Source organism: Seriola dumerili, unplaced genomic scaffold (assembly GCF_002260705.1).
Source record: "Seriola dumerili isolate Sdu_G_001 unplaced genomic scaffold, Sdu_1.0 BDQW01000138.1, whole genome shotgun sequence".
NCBI classification, from domain to species: domain Eukaryota; kingdom Metazoa; phylum Chordata; class Actinopteri; order Carangiformes; family Carangidae; genus Seriola; species Seriola dumerili.
This window is the reverse complement of record NW_019174393.1, coordinates 1,598,547-1,622,800: the sequence shown is the minus strand read 5'-3', so window position 1 is coordinate 1,622,800 and position 24,254 is coordinate 1,598,547.

Here is a 24,254-nt window from a genome sequence, read left to right as displayed (position 1 = left end):
GAGATACTGCGCATAAACAGGATAAAGGATGTAGGAACTGAATATCTTGTGCAATAAACAACAGATTTCTCATGTGATGTGTAAACTAATTTTCAAAGCATTTACCACTGGCATTAATAGAAGTCTGATATTAGATGAATATTGCCAAATGCATGATATATAGACTATTTTGAAAAGCTATGAATGAAGACTAGCGATTTAAAACTAGTTCAGGATCCACCTCTTCACTGAACTAGCGATCTGACTGGATTTCCTGCGGTGTACTTCAAGCCCAACCAGCTGGCATCTGTAATGACTCCATCTTCCCTTACAAAAGACACATCATGTCTTAAAACTATTCCAGACACATATGTCAACACCCAAGGTCATATGCGCTGCACATCGCTTAATCACAATGTGTGAGCTATGTTTTAAAATAGTTTGAAATTTCAAACAGAGGGACCCAGAACCTGGAGCTAACACAGTGACCCCCCTCACTTTGTAGGAGCTGCCTCCCATGCCTTAGCTGCATCTGGCTAGCTGGGGTAGCTCAGTCTAGTCTACACTATGGGGTTACAACCCCGCTGCATAAGGGAACATCAAGAAAAGTCATTCCTGCCTACAGCAAACAGACTATATGATGCATCTCTATGACTCATCCAAAACACACTTGCACTTTGGTCCACATGAACATACTTATTTATATTTATCTGCCTCTCATTTTTATTGCATACTTGAATCCTGTGTGTTTTTGTCTTTGTATTTTAACTCAGCTGCTATGACATTTTGATTTCCTTCTGGGGATTAATAAAGTGATCTATCTATATATCTATATCTATCCAACTATCCATCCATGCATCCATCTATCTAGAGGTTGGGCGATTTGACAAGTACATCGTTTTTCTTGGGACAGAGAAGCAGGGCTTGTCCAGTGGTAGCTCTACAGTCGTATGAATTGTCTCATTTCTGTTGCATGTTGTTAAAACATTGTTGTGCATTGATAGCACCATAAGTCTTGTCATGCTACAGAGACGCCTTGGCCTACAAATCATATTCTCCAGATGTGCTAAGCATAATTTCCATTTTTTTTTTTTTGTGTAAATGAAATGAAAAAACGACCGATCCAACTGAAATCACAATGGCAATATCTGCCAAAATAATCAATAATGATTTTTTTTTGCATATCGCACAGCACTAATCCAGATTATTGTCTGAATCTGCACCAAACTGTACAAACTCATAGATGTTGACAATATAAATATGTCAGATTTTTTATGAGAATTGTGAGTGAGAATTATGAGAAAGTGTCAATAAATGCCCTATATCACAATGTTAAATAAAGTGATAAATAAAATTTGTGGATCTGGCGCGTTAATCAGATTAGCACTAAAAATTTAATGAGTCCTTCCCTGAGCCATCCCTCCACCAAGTTTGGTGCAGGTTCAATGCTTTTTACATAATCCTGCTGACAAACAAACCAACAGACACGGGTGAAAACATGACCTCGTTGGTGGAGGTAATAATGGAGGCTATGATCAAATATATTTGGATCTTTCTGCTGTTTTTCAGAGATTCATCATTACCCTGTCTATGCTCGCTGACTTGCAGCTCACCTCCTCATCTAACAATCAAATAAACTTTGTCAGTCTCTGTCAAATGAACCATTATACTGAATACAATATGTCTGGCAAACAAAACTTCTGTTTGTCTTGTTTTGGTTTCTAACAATGCCTTTTCTTTTGCAATGTGGGGCCTTCCAAAGCATCCCCTGCAGACTTCTTGTTGTTTGAGGCCAAGGTTGGGCAAGACAGCCCTGGACTGAATGTTTACATAAATGAGCCAATTTAGCTGCATTTCACAGAACTGGACCGGCTGGCAGACTGACTAGCTGCTTTAACCACACACAGACACGGACGGACGCTGACAGAGACTCACAATAAATCACATAAACAAATTACCAAGTGGCAAAGTGCAAAACAAGATATCTTTATTCACCAGTGATGGCGGTGGTGGTCATGGTATTCCCAGAAAATTTAAGTCCAAAAGAAGACAAATCAAGAGAGATAAAACGGGCGAAGAAGCAAAACATCACAGACCATCACAAATATCAAAGTCAGAGAGGGAAAGAGGCATTTTTGAAAACAGAGACTGTGCTGCGGTTGCGAAAACCTGAGGTTTCAGGTTGTTAGTGTCACTGTCAGCTTGGCCTGGCATGAAAGCAGAGCGGGAGGCACTGCACCAGAAACCGAGCCAGGCTAGGCCATGACAGGCCAATGACCAAGGTAGAGAAAAGGCTAGAAAGATGACAAAAAAGCAGGCGTAAACTGAAATGAGCACAAACACTCAACACACACACACGCACACACACTCTGATTGTGCCAATCCGGTGCCAGTAAATTGCTCTGTGCTGGAGAGCTTAGGGAGGCATCAGAGAGCCTGGGCAGCATCCTGCTCTGAGCTGCAGATCCCAAGCCGACTGAATGTGGATGCTTGGCCCAGTCGGCTGGATCAGCCGCTAATACACAGCCTGGGACCAGGGAATTACTGAGTAAGCACTGAGCCCCATGCAGTCGCTAGCAACACGCACGCACCAACGGGCACATGCACACAAAAAGAGAGGTGCATGCTTGGTCACAGGAATGCACGACATGCTTGCAGATTGTCCTGCCATGAAAACAGACAAAGGTGCAGCCAGATACTCTGGCATACATCTCCATGGACGCTAGTGAGGCAATATGGCTGAAATTAAAACAATATACGAACTATGTCTTTTCTTGTATGTCAGGCTTTGGCAAATTTAATGGAAACCATATAACATTATCAAAGTAAGCGCAATTAACTGTTCATGTGTAAGGCAAGAACTTCAGTACAGACAATAATGCTGAATAAACACCAGTCCTACTTGATTGCCTACATCGAATGTCAAAGGGAACACAAACATCCAGCTGTCTAAGCCCACAACTACTGACAGGATTACAGTTTTAACACCCTCGTCCTGTATCTACAAATCAGCTTGTGTGAGGACGTTTAAAGAGCAACTTAACAGCAGCTGAAAATCTGCTTTTTGCTGACCTACAGCAGTTTAACTTCTCAGCTTGCTGATGTAGAAGTGTACTCCTCGGTGTATCAGTACACTCTGACATCACCGCTGGGCCTGGCCACAGGTGCAACACACTTGAAGCTTTCAACTAGCTCGTCATCTTCTGTTTAGGTTTTGGGGATTTGTGGCACAACTCACACAAGGTTTTGTAAGTTTTGTTTAGACTTTTTGAAAAAAAAAAAAAATACTGCAAGTGCATCAACCCATGAACCCTGAGCTGACTGTATAGCATCCCCTATAGAAGCCATTTTTCTACAGCTTTGAAGACTTAGCATTTCTCTAAAGAGGAATGGCCTTCTGCAGATGGCGGCCCCCCACCAGCATCATGTACAAGTACCAGGCTTCTTCTGGTAAAATACCTCGCCTGAAAATAACTCCCACTAGCAGGCACTGGCCTACTTCCTAAAGTACTCACATCTGGCACAGAGACATAAAACCCCTGTAAGGTGCTTTTGAGAAACCCTTGCTTTATATTTAAAGCTCCTATTCGCTCAGTGTCTTGTTCTAGTTCCTTCCTTCCTCCAAGTCTCTCTGCTTCCATGTGATATATGAGCACAAGCTTTTTGATTGTGTACTCTTTATCCATGGTTTCCGGCCTCGAAGGAGCACGTGGATCGATAGGATGTTTAACATACTCCCTCTGCTTTTTAAAGCCTGCAGCGAACAAGCCCCTCACCATCGACCCCTAACCCCACCCGCTAGAGCGGATCGAAGGCCCCCCCATCACGTGACCGCCTTACACAACACTCACGGGAGGTCCTCTTCTCACCAGGCCGCCTCCCACTTCCTGCTCAGCTGCTGGTTACCAAGGTGAACCATCGCCATGGGCAACGGACCAAAAGAGAAGGAGGAGGACCGGGAGGAGGGAGGTGAGTCGGAGAAGAGATGTGAATAGATGTGAGAAGAGGGCATGAAATCGATGAGGCCATGCAACAGCTTTGCGGCTCATGTGCCCACACGCTGAGATAGAGATGCAGACGGGAACACACACATGCACGCATGCACGCACACACACACACACACACACACACACACACACACACACACACACACACACACACACACACACACACACACACACACACACACACTTAAGTAGAGAGTGAGATGACCTGGCATTCACGACTGCCAACAATCTCGTCCATATTACAGGAACGAGCGAGCAATGATACACACATTCCTCCCTCACAAGTTAAATGTTTCATCCATTTTTAGACTGCACAAATTAATCTTCTCCACCTCCACTGACATGAATATAAGTTTTAACTTTAACTCTCCTATAATTAAAGCAGAGCTTTAGCGCTTCATGCAGAGATTTCAAGAGTTTCATTTTTCAGAGACTGTGTTGCAAAAGGTCTTGTGTTTCTTTTAAATGTCATTCCACTAAAAACAGGGTTGCATTTAAGCAGCAGTAGGACTAGTGATATTTAACAGGGAGAGAAATTAGAGAGGCTGTGAGAACACTCTGCTTGTCAACCTCGCAGCCGAGGATATATTTATAAAGAGACATCTATGGTAACAGCTAATACCTAACTGAATTAAAATGTGTCTCACTGATATAAAAGTCACTAAACAGGATCATAAGAAGTAATTTCATCAAAACTTTCAACTTGGAATAACAAGTCAAGAGTCACGCATACCTCAGATGAAATTAAAACAGTAAGTACTTTATTAAAGCCTTTTATGAACTCCGATTTAAAAACAGCAGCGGCAGCTATTCTCATTTTATTTGACAATTCTAATTCAGAGAAAATCCATTTTCAAAACTTTTCCCCAGAACTGTATTGTTGTTGATGGCAAAGCCCCAGAAACAATCATCAGACCACCTGGGAACACAAATTTATTATGAAAATTTTGGCTGCTTACCATTGTGTAGTGTTAGCAGAAGGTCTAATGAGAATGATCAAACCCTATAGAGTGGATTAGCAGATCATCATCGCTGCTATTTGGAGATAGCAGGCTCATTACATGCGCTTTTACTCTCATTTATCTTCCTTTATGTATGAAAATAGATGCGTACGTTTTAAAAGTTATAACCGTCACTGATGTTAAACAATGCATCCACTGGAGGGTGTCGATCTGAGTCAAAAATTACAGTTCCCGTCCGATCTCCGTCTAGTTGTTCTGTAGTAGTTGTCTGTCCCTGTGCCCCGGCAAGGTAACATCATATATATGTTTATAATTTCTCACCAAATCGCACAATCTTTTACTAAATTTCCGCCATTTTCAAAAGTTCTCTTCTTCGTTATGTTCTGCTGGTCTGGCTTGAACTGTGGGCTACACTGCTCAACACTGCCCCCACAGTTTCCGGTGGTACTGCTACGTTTGGTCCGTATCCGTAAGCTTCCAGGGTACAGAAATACAAATACAAATGCAGAAATACGCACGAAATGAACACAGAGTACAAGGAGCACAGGATGTTCCGTCCGTATCTGGCATAGATCATAAATGAGCCTTTAGACGTAATGATCAAATTATCCCACAGTGCAGTTTAAAAGATAGGCTACAATCAATGGCCACTGACTGACCAGCTAACTACCATCATGCATGGCTCAGACCAATAAAAAATGGTTTAGATGACTGCCAGGTGAAAGCAATGATCTGAAGTGTCTGAAATTTGTTTTGTTTTTTTCCTATTGGTGTCATCTCTAAGAGTTCCAAATACAGTGAGTGATTGAGTGAGTAACCTTAGTGCTTTTAAAGCTGCCATGTTCAGACTGTGTGTAAAAATACACATGTAGTGTATTCTTACACTTTATGGTGGGTCTCACTCGTGGGAAATCTGATGCCTACACCTACTCGAAGTGACGGTTTGAAAATCTGATCTCCCAAACAACAGCTGTGTCAAGAGAAAGCTGATTCAACTAACATCACAGAATCACATAGTGGCTGAGTTTGTTCACTTTATTCACACCATCATACATGAATTCTTGGCTCCCGAAGTTCAAAATGTCAAAGTCTCACAAGGCCAGCTGTACAGAAAACACAGAGGCATTTGTTGGAGGGGGGAAAGAGGTTTGTGTCAAAAGGGAAATGTGAGTTGGAACGATGAAATGGTAAACCAAGTTTGAAATTTCCACACCAATTCAGTGGCTCATGGAGGGGGCCGGGGAGGAGACTGAAAACAAATTTACAGTTGAACTGAAAGGAAAGTCTGGTGGTAGATCTTTGTCAGCAGCAAATTTCATTGCAATCCACTACCACACTATAAAACTGTCTTTATGCATCTGTAAATCCTATTGTCAGTATCTGTAGGCTGTTTAGTCATCTTTTATACCAACAAATACTTCAGTTTTATTGTTCCCTGCTTTATCTGACTTTTAAAAAGTATGTACATGTTTGCTGTTCTGACAGCCCCTGCGTCTTGAAGCCAATTTGTGTATAATTTGAGAATTCAATTCTCCAGTGGCAGTAATATGGCAGTAATATGGCAGTATGAAGGCAATAAATGCCAGATCTGACCTGGGAAGATTAATGTGCTGAACACTGTAAATTTTCAGATTTTTTTCTACAAACAAAATCATGCTGAAAGACGCTATAATGACTTTTAAAATTCTATAACGTTCCAGCCATTTACTTGATCAAATATTCCTTTAACGAACCACCTACGCACACTTCACTGAGTGACAGACCGATGTGATAGCCCTCTGCTCTGCGACCAGCCTGCCAGGCACAATAGACACATACTGTTTAGAGCACCTCAGCGGCCACTCGGTGGGGGTCAGCTCTCCAGCCGCGCAGTTTCAGCTCAAGCCTCTGCTGTGCGGAGGGGAGACAAGCGCAACTGCACAAGAGCCTCCATTACGGCTCTGGCACAAGAGCCCTGCTCCATTATGGCTTTCACATAAGGGCCTTCATTCGGGCTCTTAGTCATTCTAATGAGCTGTGCTTTGCAGCTCTGCAGAGCCTCTGACTCGGTCTGTGCCGGGGCCCCGTGTAACAGCTCCCACGCGACTCCAGGCAGCCCCTAATGCAGGAGAGCGCTCAATGAGGATTGTGATTTTTTTATTTCTGTAATTGTGAAGCTTCAGAGGGCTCTTAGGCAGAGATTTAATGGCGTCTAATGGAATCTCATCACAGAACAAGAGAGAAAAAAGGACAGAGAGGGAGAACACTGACTAATGTCTCTACATACTTTTGCTTTGCTTTGCTTTTCGCCCTTAATTCTGTGAATGTAATTACCTTCTTGAATGACACTTTATATAAAATGCTGTACACATAGATTTTGGTGTGTATATGTGTTTATTTACCTGTGTTTTTAAGCTGACGAACAGGCAATGTTTTGGACAAATTCACAGGATATAATGTTAATTCATGTGGGGAGAGTGTGTTTTGATTTTGTTGATATTGGGAGGTTGTTTGTCTTATGATAATGACCAACTAGGAGCCACAATTCGCCCAACAGGTAATTTACCACTGCATTACTGGAAAAATAGTTCACGTACATTTCTCTGTATCTATTCGATCCTGTCTGCATCTTTAACTCCCAGCGGTGTTTGACTTGTCTCTTTCTCACTCCACTTTTTTCTTGTTATTTCCACCTAAATGCAACAAATGACAGCATCCCTAACTCTCTTTTCACTCTGAAATCCCTTTATCCCCTTTGCAGCCATCTCATATTTCTCTCACTCTTGACCACGCAAAACAGTCTCACTGCTTTTTGTCTCCCAGCTGGTTCAGGTTAAAGCCTCCCACACGCATCTTAAAACTTGCCTCTGCAGTACAGTTAAAAATGACAAGTTATTGCAGTGTCAGCGGTCGTGGTTATATTCCAGGCCCCTTTTTTTACACAGCAAATGCACACGCAGGACGCCATGCATCCAGACAGTTGCTGCTCACCAGGTAGCTCTATTAAGTGACCCGTCTTGATAAAAGGCTGCATAGTCCAGAAAGCAGCAGCATCATCTGAAGATACAGAAAGGGCACAGAAGCTCTGTAAGGCATAAATGGCCCGTCTGCTGCTGCATCAGCCGCTAGACAAGGATACACACAAAGCGTAGGAAATGCAAAACTTCAAGAAATTCATTCTGCTGCAGGAAAAATGGCCGCTCCCAGTGGTCACCAGTGTATCACATGCAATATTAGCTTTGACCATGAACTCTTCTCTGCTCACTGATTCATGCTTTAGGGAAACTCAATAACGATTTCTTCCTTTAAAAGACCAGACGATGATATGAAGATACCATAAATAACTGAAAATCTACAGAGACTGGACCAAATTGGAAAATTATAATAGCAAATTATAATCTTATAATTTAAATCTAAGCAAAGTGTTGGAAGTTCTTAAGCAGCACTCACACGTGCATGTTAACGTACGCATTCACTTTGAATAGCGCGACGTCATGTGCTGCTGTCGTTGTGAGCGGCACCATCCAATCAAATCACGTTTATACGAATCTCCAGAGAGAACAAGATGAGGAATCACCATGCTCTCTATGATTGTATTTTACTTACATACAAGAGAAATCCAACGTGGTGAGAGACGGCAGAGGCAGGTGTCTTGTTGTGGGGTTTATTTCCCCTGTACTTCCCTTCGCCATTCTAGCAACATAGCCTCTAGCCTCGAAGCTATGTTGTGTGTCCTAAGCAGGAAACTGAGTGGTTGTTTTCAGTATGACGATCATGCCAACACCAAGTGTCGAGTTCTCTGTTAACCATCTTAAAATAAAACTGTAGGCGGCCTAAAAACAAAGACATAGCTTTTTCTTGTTCCTCTATACAAATTCAGTATATCTCAATTTCTGTTCCCTCTATATTTCCAACACCAGCTCAAACACACAGTTATTACAGTGATTATAGCAGGGAGCAGTCTGTCAGTTACAGCATCGGTGTCTGTACCCACCCTGCCACAGCAGGCATCCAGCTGTGTCCTAGACACAAACCTAATCACAGAGGCATACACTGTACCAGCCATGAATGTAGCGCCTTAGGCGTTATTGTAAGGCTTTGACCAATTAACACATTTATATACAGTGCATGTAATTGAAGTACATTACACTGATGTCAGCTCTTTTAACTATGAAGGGTAGGGGACATGAATAAAAGTTTGATTTGCAACAGTGCCCATGATGTCCAAATACAACCCATGATACTACAGGGGCACAGTAGGTACCTCAGTAAATAATACAGAAACATATATTTCCCTTTGACACATTTCTGTCATCTGAAAATACACATTCTCATATCACCAAACCCCAGTTGTTACAGATTCTTGTGCCCAGATTAAAGCAGCATTTGTGACCTCTTCTACCTTGATGCTTCAGTTGAAATAGACTAAGCTGATGTTGTGTTTGTGACTGAAACACAACTGGAGGTTCTCTCACATCTCTATTCGTGAGTTAGAGCCATCATCCACTAATGTCTGTCCTTATTTCTCTGAGCAGCAGTACGCAAGTCAAAGTGTTGAGTCTCCCTCTGAGTCATGTGTGTACACAACCAGCCATTACCTGCTATCTACTGAGCAGCATCTCTGCATTTGTCTTACTAGTTCAATTACTATGTACGCTTCGCTTTAACATCCTGGTCAGATTCTCACTGGGATGAAACATGTCTCATGAGACAATGTTCATAATTGGTCAATACCTTATTGTTTACAAGAGGATTAATTCATCATAGATATTAGCAGAAATGTAATTATTTTGCATGCAACCATATGGGAAATGTCACCAGTGTAACATTAAAGACTATAAAACATGTGGTACAGTATATTATGTTGAATTATAACACAGCAGCAGCAGCAGGATGCATTCAGCAGTAAGCTATTAAAGATTAAAAACGGTATACCATTTTCACTTCCTGAAATGGTAGAGTCATGTTCTACAAACAGATGCATCCACACAGAAATCTAAACAAGATGTGTGTTTTCTACTATGTATGGAGGCGTGCCGCATATAACAGAGAGGAGAAAGCAGAGAGAGAGAGAGAGAGTGAGAGGGGGGAATACAGGGAGAGAAAGAAGACATCGAGAGAGATCAAAGGTTGACACACTGACAGTTGTCTTTGATTCACCTGTAAGCCTTCGTAAGCATGCACACTGCCTGCACTCAGGAATGCATGCAGGCAACTCACACTTACACACAAACACACACAACAGTGGTTGACAGCACGGAGCACCAAATTTACATTAATAAGACTTCTTGTTTTTCCCTCACTTAGACAAGAGATATTTGAAGCATTTATTAAATTATTAATCTTTTTATTTATTCATTTAGTCAGTCAGTCAGTCATGTTTTTTTCATGGCTGAGAAGCTCAGTGTAATTTCATTGAGCTACCAGATGGTTGAGGGTTTAATTAACAACTTCAAAAGCAATAACTGGAGAGCTGGCCAAATACACACACACACACGCACACACACACGCACACGCATGCGCACACGCACACGCTATTAGCTGCCTATGCAAAAGTCCTGTGCAAGCACAAATGCATATCATCTACACTCACTTATTAATTCATACTGCACAAAAATCAAACAGAAAAGTGGCCATTGTACGCTCAGTGTGTTTATGTACAGTTCCTTTCTCCTCGTTATGGAGCCTGCTCCCCAAGCTCCCCAGACTGTCTGTGAAGGCGATAGTTGGAGTGGAGGGGAGGTGCTGTGGATGGGCTCTGAGCTCCCAGACTGTAAGTCACACCCTGCTGATTGGATCTTACTGGTCTCTCGGGGACAATAAAAACACGTCGTCTTCTCTTCATCTCTCCCCCTTCTCTGGCTTCACTGGCAACCACAGCCATTATTTCAGTATAATGACATTATTTTGATTGGCGAAGCAAACAGTGGGCCTCCATCTGCTCGCATTAGGCATAGTAATCAGACAGCGCTGGGTTATGTTAATATGACTGGCACGGGGCAAAGAGCCTTTAACCCAGCCTGGGGGTCACCCAGCTTCTGCAGTGTCTGACTCTTTTCTTCAGACATAACACAGACAATCCACAGATAGTTGCAGTATGTTGGCCTCCATTAGTACTGAGTCCATTCACTGATGTTACTGCCCAGAAACAAACTCATGAGAAGCCAAAATAAACAGAAACTGATTCTCAAGAACAGCTGGCACCAGTTCAATGAACCGTATGGTATGGCAGCATTCCTGCATCCAGTATCATTTGCCACCAAATCATTATTGGAGCCATGTGAAAATGGCAAAGCTATCACGATTTGGTCCTACCTTAAAGATAATCAAAAATCTAATGGCGAGGACAGAATTTGAGCAGAGCAGGAACATTGTTCCTGAATGAATGTCTTTTCATTCTTATGCCTGCCAGATATCTCTATAGTCACGGACAGTATACTGTGTGATAAAATGCTCAGGGTATAATTAAACACCTCTTGGTGTGCAAGATTATCAGTAGGTTCTTATTTATTTCAAGGTCATATCTGACCCTTTAACTAGATAGAAGAGCAACATGGAGCAAGTCAATACACTAGATCTCGTGTGGAGAAGCAGCACCGAGACATCTGCTCTCTTCGGTCTGAAAGGTTCAAGTCTGTTGGACTTTTGACCACACCCATCACAGGTAGGTATGGTTAGTATGGACGAGTCAGAAACACAAATAAAAAGGTTATTAACATGGCTGCTGTCACAATTCCTGTTTCAGCTACTCTGCCTCTGTCTCCTGCTGTTCTCCATCCACCCACCAGATGCCCTCAGTCATTCCCACCAGTCCCCCTTTCCTGACTTCCACATCCACCTGCCCTGCAGTAACTCCTGATCTCCTCCACCCACTCACACACCTGTCTCCACTTAGCATTTATTCCAGTCAGTTCCACCTGTTCCCTGCCAGATCGCTGTGTTGTCCTTCATGCCGTTTCCTACTGAGGTTTCTGATTCTTGCCACCTGCTGCCTGTTTCCTATTTCCCGTTTTGTTCCTGTGCCCATCAGTTACTCAACTGCTCCTTCCTGCCTGGTTGTCCTGCATTTGTGTCATCCTTGTAATCTATTGTGAGAGGCTGTCGACACTCTTTAAGGGGTAGGGAGAAAAAAACGAATATTGGCTTCGTTGTTGCCCTTACATGACATCAAGCTCTTAAGCTAAGAGGCATCTGGGTGCATCAGAGTGGGGATTTTGGTTGATTAGAGCTGACTTGTAATATGACTTTGGTTAGACATTAGCGCCAATTATGAGACACGTATATCCTTGTTTCAATATAAAGAAGAAAAAAACATAACTAAAGATAAACATAACTTTATTTGAATTTAAAAAAAAATACCCCAAACCAAGATGAAACTGGACAAAGACACAGTCAATGCCATGATTTACCATACTGATGCCCACATTAAATAAGTAAAAGATTAATGATAATTGTGGCAGAAGGGGCTCAACCATTTTATCAGCTTGCCAAAACCAAGCGACATCTACAAAGTCTGTTAGCCCAAGATTGGCAACGGTCTCCAGTCAGCACTTGTTAGCGATACTAGATCAAGTCAACGGGGAATCGAGACAGTTGGCTCATTTAAATGTTCCAGAAAGTTCTGTTACTTGTTTCTACTCTTACTGTAGGTCAGGAACCCAAATGGCTTGAATGCGTTTTGATTTCCAAAAGAAATAGTTTATGTCCCTATTGACTTTCGACTGCTGCCAACAATTTCTATCATACTGTCTTAAATAAAACACATAAAAACAGGAAGAGAAAAAAAAAAAGTCTTTAGATGTTTTGAAGGATTCATGATTAATAACAAATATAACAGCTTATGAAATTCTGAGTTTGCCCTTTGGATTAGTGAGTGTGTCTTTGTGTGTGAGTGTTCATACAGCCACTGTGCGTATAGTGTGCAGACGGCATACATATTTTCTCACTGTCATCTATTGTTTGCAGGGTAAACAGGACAATAAGGATCTTCAGAAGGCCCCCAGATCAATGTCCTTCCTGCTGGAAATGTCAGTCCAGTCTGTTCATTAATCTTTTGCCACTGAACAAAACAAAGAGCTTTGTTGGATATTGGACCATCCACCATCGCTTTGATGAATAATCCCCCTTTGCTCACAACAAAGGGAAATTGCTTACTGTACAATTTTGCCACCTAAATCAGATTCCTCTGTGCCTACCTTTACTTTCACATTAAGTAGTGTATATATATAAGGAAGAAGCCACACAAGAGGTTTCCTGGGACTATTTGTGCGGTGGCCATAATGAAGGTCCACAGCTTTTCACATCATCTGCAATTTATCAAACTAAATTTCAACATAAATCATTTTTTAAATTTACTACCTGGCCAACTGAGCAATATCGCATAGATCCTTTTTGTCCCAATTTCGCAGGACAGACAGCAAAAGGAAACATGGGTCTTTTCAATCATTTAAACAAATGGCCAGTGCTTTCGCTTATCTGGGGAGGAAGGTCTTGTGGTTAGTAGTCTATTAAAGCACAAAAAAAAAAAAAAACACTCAGGATAACTGATTCTCAACACAGCCCACTGTGTTTTGGAGCAGAAACTTTGACTAAAGGCACAGCAGTGGAAAAATCAAATGTATTAGGCCATGTATTTGAGGTTATGTTTCTTTACGGATTTGCACCTACAGTTTTTCTTTTTTTTTCTGATACATATATTCAGCCATGAGATGCACAGAATACAGCTCTATATGAGCTTGCCGCTATGGTTGCAGTGAAAAGAAGCCCATCTTCCACCACTGTAGACTGCTGAATGTCACATGTGCCAATGTTAAAGAAAGCAATTAGCCACTGTTGGCATGTCCTGGTCTGTGGATGAGTAATGGCTGGCGGGCCGGGAGTGTCTAGCCCTGATAAATTCTACTGTCCCCCTGCCTTATTAGTACAATGACTAACTGGAGGGGGGGGGGGCTGCAGCTAAGGTGATAGACCATAGGGGGTGTCAAAGATAAACCCAGATTGACAGCAGAGCGTGGTGGCTAAATGCTAATGTACCGAGTGACATTTCCAACGCCGGCCCGGGTTAGCTTAGATGCTGCTGGCGTGCTGACAGACGGAGCTGCAGAGATGGGGGGAAACACCCAAAATACCAGTGCACCGACTCTTTCTTCCTTCTCATCCCTTCTTCATTCTTCAAAATGAAAAGAAGGTGAATGTGGCGGCGAGGGTTGAGATGTTGTCATGAGGTTTTTATCACAAGTTAGCAGCCTAAGCTAATAGCAGGTGCTTCAGTCACTGATAAAGAGAGCGGCAGGTAAAGATGGCACCATACGGAGACCAAAGGGAGACAAAAGCAGAGAAGAGGAGAAGACAACAGTGATATTTAGCCAGAGAAAAGCCCCCGCTTTGCCTTCCCATCAGCCACCTGGGGAGTTTAGCCCGAGTGATACTTTGTCCGCTAAATCCCCAAGCACTGCTTTTGTTGATAAACCCGCTGCCTCGTCTCCTCCTCCTCCCCCGTGAGGATGATTTCTATCTCAACCCTCAATTTCCAGGAGTTGCCAGACCATTACAGACAGGAGAAAAACTTCTGCGACTCTTTTTTTTTCTTTTTCGGCTGGTGGTTGGAAGTCGAACGCCTGTCGAGGCAGAGCGAGGTCTCATCTTTCTGGGTGGTCGGACGTGATGGTGTGTTGAAGCTGTGTCTAATTGGAGGTATTTTTAACATCGAGTGGTGCGTCAGCCAAAGAAACCTCCGGAGTTATGAACGCCACCTTTAATGGAATCTAATTAGTGGACGGGTGTGCTAACAGGAAACCAGTGAGCAGAACAAGCATTCCTGTACGTTTGTGCGAGTCTGTGTGGGCTTTCCTTATCCGATTGCTCACTGAACAGTTCTGACACCTAATGCATTGTGACATAACGTGTGTGTGTGTGAGCGTGTGTGTCTATAAGAACAAGCATACCAGAACAGAGGTTACTGGACCGTATATATTAAATAGGGTACATATTAGAAAATGAATTTTATACTTAATTAGAGCTACAACGAACAACAATTTCAATATAGATTAATCACTCCAGTTTTCATATTTAATGAATTGTGTTGTCTATAAAATATTTGAAGATGGTAAAAATGCCCATCTCACATCCCAGAGCTCATGGTGTTTTTTTTTTTCACAAAGGTTTAATAAAACATAAAGTTGTTCAGTTAGCAAAGATGAATTAACACTGAGAAAAGCAGCAAGTTCCCATATTTGCAAAAAAAAGTCTGTTGCACACGCATGGCAGAACACTGATTGAGTGCCGCCACTTCCCCTCTCTCCCAGTTTCAAAAAGTACAAGTGACATTTCATGGGGTTTGACTTAAACAGTTTAGATTATTATCAGGAGTGAATCACACACCTCTGTCTCCCAATTGATCATATATGGCCAGGCTTGCACTTGTAGCTAGCTAAATTCTACCGTCCATGCTTGCTAGTAAAACAGACGGCATGCTTTCAGCAGAGCAGCAGTTATCTTCAGTCTAATAATAATGCCATACTATAACCAACAGCCTTGTCATGCATATATTTTACAAATAAAACTGTCCTATATACATTTAGCTTTCATTTAAATATTAATTATCTCAGGTAAACAGTGCCATTATCATATATGTGCACAGCGGTGATGTACATCCCAGTGTGACCAGTAGAGGCAGCGCAGCCACTGGCCAGTTTGTCTGATTTCATCCTATCGGCGCTAATTAATCGGCCAAACCAATTAACTGGTCAACCTCTCATTAAGTGGAAACGAAATGGCAATTTAGCCTGATTAAATGGCTAATCATTTCAGCACTATAGTTCATTATTTCAAATATTTTTACACCTTTGATGTTATCTCACTAATAATATTGGGAAATCTGACAGGAAATCTGTGCCAGTCAATCCAAGTGAATGACCCTAGTTAGCTGCAAACAACACACACACACACACACACACACACAGATTACAGTATTGTTTTTGGAATTAGACAAAGACAGATTCAAGAGAGATTAGTCTTCTCAGGCGACATAATCAGATTTAGTTTTTGGCCCTGAGCATCCTCTGGAGCAGCGCTGATCTGATCTGATCCCGTTTTTGAGCACAACAGCAAAAACCCAGACATAACCCTGCCCTCCTTCATCCTACCCTCCTCTCCTCCTCCTTCCACCCTTTTATTTCCACAGCTCCATCTTTTCATTCCGTCTCCTCAACCTCAAACTTTATTAAACTACCTCATTTATTTTGGTGCTGTGTAGTCCTTTCTTCCTATGTCTGCCTCTGTCTTTCTTCTTTGCTCTGTACCTTTTTTCTAAACAAGTAATTTTTTTGCTCATTACTGCCTTCTGGAAGCATGAAAGTGAGTCTAAAAGGAACATTAAAGGCTGTAGTGTTTATTTGTGTATTCACTGGGTTAAAAATGCCAACTAGTTGGCCAATAATGTCTGTTTTCATGATGAACCTTCCCTTGGAGTTTACACCACACACTGAGTTCATTACAATAGATCAGTGGAGAAAGAAAAAGGAAAGGATGGACAAAAACACACATGCATACGCACTCTCACAGATAAGTATAATGGGTCTCCCTTTTATGATGAGCAGCGGTAATTAAAAATGGCACTCTGTGTAACACGGCAGGGTGGAGGGAGGGAAAGGAGGAGGGAAGGGAGAGATGGGAGATGGACGGAGAAGGGGGGTGGGAGGAAAGGGAGTCTGGTCTGGTCCTCTCTTTAATGAGGATCCTAATCAACCCAGCGGAGGCTGGCCTGAGACCCCCCAGGTTCATTAGACCAGAAAAACCAGACTGCCTGTAACGGAGGGGAAGGGGGGGGCGGGGGTGAGACCGAACCGTAGAAAGAAAGACGAGAAAAGTTTTTTACCGATTGATGAAGCAAAGAAGTGTTAGAGGGGAGGCAGAGAAAGGCAAGAAAGCAAAAGGAAAATCCAGTGAGAGACAGAAACGAAGGGGGGGTGGAGATGGGAGGATGGCCAGCGGAGATAACAGCGTGGGTCATTGGGCGAGTCACGGCTGCCATCGATCCCCTGATTGGCTGTCTGACGGTTTCAACACAGCTGCCAAACCCTTTAACACGGGGTGTCTCCTACTGTGTGTGTGTTTGTGACTTTGTGCGAGTGTGAGTCAAAATGAGTACTATCTGTGCCATATGTAGTCCATGTCTTTGCCACCAGAACTGATATCTGTCCAGCTTCCTCAGCAGGATGATAAGAGCACCTTACAGCTGCACTGATAAACACACACACACCATCCTTTCCCCAGCCAGTGAGACAAAACCTGGAGGTCTGTGTGAACCAGTGTGTGTGTGTGTGTGTGTGTGTGTGTGTGTGTGTGTGTGTGTGTGTGTGTGTGTGTGTGTGTGTGTGTGTGTGTGTGTGTGTGTGTGTGTGTGTGTGTGTGTGTGTGTGTGTGTGTGTGTGTGTGTTGAGAGTAACGTTTAGTGACGTGTGCACACTGTGAGGTGAGAATGTTACAAAGTGTTATACTGGCCCTCAGCCCTTCCTTTCCTGTCCTCTCACATTGATTGGACAGCAGGACAAGGAACACACATTGCTTCCAGCAGCCCACTCAAGTCCTTTCCTCCCTCTAAATGCCAAGACACAGTATGTGTGTGCATGTGTGCGTCACTATCAATTTTGTCTGGGAAAATTCTTATGGCTTATAAACAACCATATATGTTGTTTAAAATGACCAACAGCTGTGCTTTTCATTCTTCATCTGCGATGTAGATGGATATGGTTGAGATAAAATTGTGGCTGAATATCAGATAACTTTAACTAGTTTCATTTTTTTTTTGAATAATCACTTCCAGGAGCTGCATGATCAGAAGCTCTTTAGGATTTTATGCTTGTTTTTTTTCCCCTCTCCTAACCACTAGATGTACCCAGTTTATTCTAAGGTGCCATCAGCTGTTCCCCTTCAAGTCTGATTTGAGAAACACTATCAAACAAAAACCAGCGCTTTTTAACACTTAAAACTACTCAATACATTGTATTTGACATGGGTCAAGACTGCAGACAACTCAATACACTAAAATAGAATAAATAATGAGAATCATGGTTAAAAAGGAAGCATAGGCAACATAAGGGAAACACATATTTTAACATACATACAAAAATATCTAGTCCCCATAAAGATTTAAGGATGTTTAAATGTGATTTGAGGGTGGAGACACTTACGGGAAAATGGTCAGATCTGTACATAATTAAATACAATAAATAAAAATAAACTAAAAGGTTAAAGCTATAGGTTTCAGCTCTTTGGATTTGGACCTTCAGGGGCCCCTTGGTGCTCATCTAAAGCCAGCCTCAGAGCAATGATTGCACCCAAGGGTGCTTCTTTGGTTAATACCATAACCATAGCAGACGACTCCCTGTAGATGCTACTATTATACATCAGATCCTCCACTATGTTTAACATCTGCTTGTTGATTTAAAAGGTTATTTTGTGTTTTAGTCAGGGCTCCGGCTTCTGTGCTCCTGACACCAGGTTATACATCTTTGTGTCCAGGCCTTGGATACAAGTGGTTTCTAAATTTAAATGGCAGTGTTGCCAGAAGTGAGATTTCTGACACTCAAACATACAATTTTCATTGAAGCTATGTCTCAGAGGGTTTGATTCAATCTGCAGTGTTTTCTAAGGCTGTAATTTTGGGATCTTTAGCAATGATTGCTGTTCGACTTGGTCTGACTTGTTCCTCTTGCAGAGTACAGTTTGCCTGTGTGGGGAATACACTGTCAAATTTTTCAAATCTGGTCCCCCTCTCCACACTAATTATGACGCAGTTTTTGTGACAGGTAATTCTGCAAGTTTAGCACTAACAATTGCACTTTGTGAAACTGCAGGTTGTTCCACAATGCTTTGACAAGTCATTACAGGAACAACATGATGATATTTTCTGCATCTCCTTAACACAATTAAAAGGCATATGTCTTAATATGACTCCTGTAGAGCAGCAGTTTTGGTATTTCTGCAAAATTTTACTTGGTGTAGACAAAGACTTAAGCCGAGATAAACACTGAATACTGATATATAGATGCATGGACTTCCTGTAGAAAGTCAGCAAGCACAAACCATCCACCTGTCCTGCCCACAGCTAAGATACTGTGACTACTCCACAAAGATTTCCATGCCAGACAACAAACATTCATTATGCTAGAGACAAACAATTCAAATTCTCCTCATCTAAATAGGCATTACAGCTTAGAGGAGTAAACAGGATTCACAGAGGAGCTTAAGTCTTTAGGATGCTGTTGTGCTTTTCTTGGCTTTGAGGATATTGAGGCACCTCTCTGTGCTAAAATCGCTCCCTGGGTCGTATGCATCTCACTGCATTAGAATAATCACCTGTTTTGTTTAACTAAATTATGGAAAACAGGACTGCATTATGACTGAGCAAACAACTATTTTTAATCCCGAATGTGTAACTCGATTAAACGCAGTTTAATGGCACTCTTTCTGACAGTGTGGGCACAGCTAAATCGATACATACTTTACACAAAAGTTTGCTGCTTAATAAAATTTGTGCATTTAATAAGCAAATTATTCTAATCATAAACCTCTTGCCAAAGCAATTAGTGATAAATTATAATCTTATGATAAATTATCTTGTGTTGACAGCCTGGGGGAACGCTGCAATCAAACATTAATTATTCATTGGGTAATTAAGTTCATAGGTGTTTCTCCCTCCCTTTCTCTCCTGCTCTCTCCCTTATTTTTTCTCTGGGACATGTAGGTTGAGTGTCCAGAGTTTAGTCATGCAAACTTTTCATTGGATCACTTTGTGTCAAACTTGAAAACGCCACAAAAACCGGCACCTTTGAACCTGCTTATCTGTACCATTTGACCACCTCAGCTGATGAAAATGCATATAAAACTTGATCAAAGACAAGAAAACAATTAAATAGTGAATGAGATGATTAAAAGACAACTTGCATCAACACTGAAAGCTCATCAGGGCTACAGCTGCCACTGTAGACACTGATGACATGTCTTCATTATTGTTTCTGGGAATTTGGGAATCTGAGTTGCAGCCACATTCAACATAGTGGGATTTTAAGGCTTACTCTGGTGTTCTTCGCAGTCACTATCTATTTAAACGTGTGAGTGAGTTCAAATAAAATAACAGGATTCAGTATTATTCTACTGAAATTATCTTCCTGGCAATGTAGGGAATTCTTTAAAACAAAATTTGGTCCATCACATAGGGGATAACATTAACAAAAAATGTTTAATGAATGGCAGACTGACCATCATTTAATTAGTTAATTTTCCAAGTGTTTTCTGGATTTAATTAATCAATTGTTTTCTCTATAAAATGTCAAAGAAGTCCAAAATGCCAATCCCAATTTCAAACAAGCCACTGTGACATCTTCAATTTTTTTCTAATTTACATGAAAAAGACATAGAAAAGAAACAAATCCTCATTGAGAAAGCAACATCCAACAAATGTTTGACATTTATGCTTTAAAAGAAGGACCCAAAATAAAAAACAACTTATAGATTATAAAAATAGTTGCTGATGAATTTTGTGTTGAACTTCAGCTCTAAAACATTTCCTCCCCCGCATTTCAGGAGGGGGTGGGGTTGAACTGAGAAAATGTGGACTCATGACTTCCAGTATTTCTCAAATCCTGGCAACAGCCCTGAAACTCTTGTGACTACAGTGCCAAAATGTGAGTTGACACAATGTCATCCATAGCTGCTGTGCATCATTTTCCAAAGATGCTTTATTACAGCATTTTACCCTGCGTCAGTGTCAAATATGAAAATATTGACATGGAACGCAACCACCTGCTAAAATGTTTGTTGTAAAGCATCATCTTTTCAGTCTTTTACCACCGACTATCAGCATCTAATTTAGGCAGTGTAGACTTAACAAAATCATACTGATTTTCCACAACTGTATGCAAAACCTGCAGCAGCACTCACAGAAAAAAACAACTTTCTCATGACTACATATAATTGACAATTCAAACCTTAGCTCTTCTCAGACAGAAAGACAGGTACCGAATTGTGTTCTGAAAATAACCGGCCGGCCCAGATATGTCAGATGGGGTTGAAAAGACAAAGCGTGTTCGCAGGAAAACAACGCCAGCATTCATCAAGTTCAATTACATGGAAGAGACATCAAACTTAGACAACAAGACGAGCAAAGCAGCTCTAGTTTTGGGATGGGGTTTTTGTTTTTTTCATATTAAAAGGGTTTTTTTCCATCTCACTGGAAGAGACAGCGAAATACCAATAACAAAGATTTGGATGAAGACATGAGGAAAATTAAAGAATCAAAGAAATAATGAGCTCTAACTGTCCCTCTTTGTTTTTTCCCCTCACAGCTTTGCTCCAGACATCTATCAGACCCTGTCTCCCTCTGGTTCTCCCTGTATGATGGAGTGGCATGCTGCTGCCATCTAAAGGTGTAAGACAACTTTACTGAGGGGCTGTGCAGTGTTTTGTGTGTGTGTGTGTGTGTGTGTGTGTGTGTGTGTGTGTGTGTGTGTGTGTGTGTGTGTGTGTGTGTGTGTGTGTGTGTGTGTGTGTGTGACAGAACTGTGAAGCACTTCATTACAGGTTTATCCAATACATCTCCCCTCAGTCTAAGTGAAATACTTATCCTGTGTAAAATATAAATGATCAAGTAATGGCTTCAAAGTGCCACTTGTCACCGAGGATGTATTGCTGGGTGGCTGTGGGAGGGCGAGAGGTTGAGAAAAGAGGAAGGTGAGGAATTTGATTAGACGACTAATGCTGCTGTGTCCGATGTAGAGGCAGGAACACAAAGTGATGATAACACTAATCCCTTGTAAGCCCCGACCAGGTATAACTGCTGGACAAACATACATTTAGTAGTGTAATTAAACTCAGGTCTTAAGGCTTTCTGTATATATAATGGATAATACTCTACATGGTATGCTGAAAGTTGCTTGTACACACAAAGAATACAACCATCACTGCCACATTTTTTTTATCTAACACTATGAATAACAATGTATACTTGGAGAAAATAAACATGTTTTACATTGTGAAGCTTAACCAAAGGACGGGGGGCGGGGGCGCTATGGTCTGCACAACACTTTCTGATAAACATTAGACAGCATAACAAGTTGGAATAGAAAGCTCATCCAGAGGTTAATAAAGCTCTGAAGATCAGTGTCATACAATATATATCTATTATATAATTATAATGAACACATACACTTTTTTTACACCCGTCCATAAGTATTCATTAAATGCTCGCAGAGAAGACCTCTGATTGGCCGAGAGTATGATTTATTTTTAGATAACCGCACTGCTGTATGGCATCAGCTGCCTGGAAATATTCTCATTTCATCTGTTACTAGGAAACAACTTCTCCCACTTGTTGAAGTTGTAATGTACGGTTAATTCTAAAGTTGTCTGAAGAAATGTATCTGTCTAATAGACTGTATGAATAAGCACTACTTATGTTTCAATTGCTGTCAAATGGCTGTGGTGTATATGTATATGTATAGTTAACTGTGATTCCTGCAGTTATGCCTCCCCCCCCCCCAAAAATTATAAAATAATGAGCCTATAATCAGAATACCTATAATTTCAAAGTAACAATACCTTCTTTAACAAAAAAAATCTAAACAGAATATATCATTTTAAAAAACAGCAGCCAAATAAGAATTTTCACTGAAAAAAATTGTCAAAATTCAATTTTCAACTTACTCAAAATTTTGATTTAAATAATTTGCTGACTAAATCTGATCAGACATTCATTGCCAGCTTTGAAGACAGTTTCAAGAATTTTCAATTCTTGTTATCACAAACACATATTGGCTTTACATGTCCCATTATACAATATAATACACTTGGTAGAGAGGTCTGTTATTTTCTCATATTAGGACACCTAATTGTGCATTATTTCTTGCATACCAGTCTAAAAACAAATTAAAGACAGCCAAACTCTTTTCTGCTAATTAAAAGTAGGCAAACTCTCCTCTACATTTCAAAGAACATCCACGCATGTATACACACACACACACACACACACACACACACACACACACACACACACACTCATCATGGTTTAATCAGTGCGGATGTACTGTGGAGGCCCTTTCCCCCTTCGGTGCCAGGCACTATTGTGGTGATGACTGCTCTGGCATATTGATGTCAAGTCTTTATTGTGTGGGTTTACGGTGGAGAGGGAGTGTTGATTATCTTGTAACCTTTCCACCCCTCTCTCCACACCTCGCTCCCTCTTAGCTAACAATGTCGATGTGCGTGTATGTGTATGTGTTTGTGTGTTTAGTCTAATGAAAGCTACAGGCCCACAGCTTCCTTTTGCATGTTCACGCCAAAGCCTCAATCAGACTCTCTCATGGCTGTGTCTATGTGCTGGGTCCCTCTCATTCCTCGCTTACATAAAAAAGAGCTTTGAAGGGTGTTTGTGTTGCTCCCCCATGTCTGACTGTCACTGAGCTGCTGCCTCTGTCCTTGTTCTAAACCCAGATATTAAAGTTACACAGCGGCAAAGATGCAGCAAGTGAAAAGAAGAGAGATGATAGAAGATCTATACACAACAGAGAAAAAAAAGCAGAGTGTGGGAGAATAAAAGGAATAGTTTCTGAAAGTCAGACATCCAAACAGGCATACAGATCATAAAGACAGAGTCATGGTTAGATCTGCAGACAGCTCCCACAACCAGAAAGAGATGGTAATAGAAAAGGATAGAATGAATGAGCAGAATGTAAAGGATGACAGGCATTTTACTCTCCTATCAAAGTGTATTAATGCCAGCACCCCACCCTTCTGCTATAATCTGCATTTGCACAGGAGGGGGTGGGTGGACAAAATAATAAGAACATCCATAGTAGCTTTTGCTACGTTTGTTTTATTCATTTTTTGGCAAGGTGTGAATTAAATTAATTTTACTGGACTGAATTCTTCTATCTGATATGAATCCCAACCATTTGTGTAAATTTTTATACTGAAGGTTCTCCAAGTATTAAACATCACCACAATGTGGCCAATTTGTGTATAAAATGACAATTTTCACACAATGAATAATATAATGAGGTGTCAACTTGTTGGAAATCCAAGCCCAGTACACATTTTGGTCTCTAAGATGAGCCTGTCAGATAAACCATCCTCTTGCACGGTTTCCTTCGCTTTATTTGATAGACTACCACCACCCTTTAACCTTTTATTACAAAGTATTTAATTGATAAAAGCAGCCTAAGAGAAAGAGCTCCATGGTTGAAAGGCAAATGTGTTGTCCATTCAGTCCATTAACACACATCGGTTTTTTATTTTCTGAATACACTGAATAAGTGCAGAGTTGATATTT